Source organism: Octodon degus, unplaced genomic scaffold (genome assembly GCF_000260255.1).
Source record: "Octodon degus isolate 3935 unplaced genomic scaffold, OctDeg1.0 scaffold00048, whole genome shotgun sequence".
Classification (NCBI taxonomy): domain Eukaryota; kingdom Metazoa; phylum Chordata; class Mammalia; order Rodentia; family Octodontidae; genus Octodon; species Octodon degus.
In genome coordinates, this window is record NW_004524624.1 from 1090944 (window position 1) to 1091481 (window position 538).

The following is a 538-nucleotide window of genomic DNA, read 5'->3' on the forward strand; positions in this document are numbered from 1 at the left end:
AATAAAATACATTTTACATTTTAATAGCTCTGATTAAATTGTCCTTTTCTAAAATGGTACATTCTCAACAGTTACTTGAAATTCAACTCAAAATTCTCATAATATGATGTTTCATTGTTTTGTAGCCTTGCCTTTTCCTAATTAAGCATAAATGAGGTTGTGTATCTTTTGTGCATTTGTTGGTCACTTTTGCTTTCCTCTCCTGTGAAAAGCCACTAGACTCAGCATAAAACATTAACAATATATATATATATTTTTTTTTTCTATTTCACACTTCTCCACAAACAATATATTTTTATAGTTACATTTTTACAATTAGACTACAATGGTTAATATTTAACAAATAGTAGTATAGAAATCTTGAGTCTGTCTTTCTTTCTTTCTTACACTACATTGCCATATCAAATATCTAACATCAAGATGACATTTGGCCTTTCTTATTTGATCAAATGAACAGTTGTATTTTACCCCGGCTGTAGTCTTTAGTCTATTTTGAGTCTCATTTGAGCTTGAAAAATTCCTGAAGTGGAAAGTACTG

The 538-nt window shown here is 29.0% G+C and overlaps 1 protein-coding gene across 1 annotated transcript in view; it reads right to left on the reverse strand.

The window, feature by feature from the left end:
* Myot (myotilin) overlaps nucleotides 1-538 on the reverse strand; it is a 42648-nt gene that overhangs the window by 41187 nt on the left and 923 nt on the right. The gene's annotated exons all lie outside the window — the stretch shown is intronic.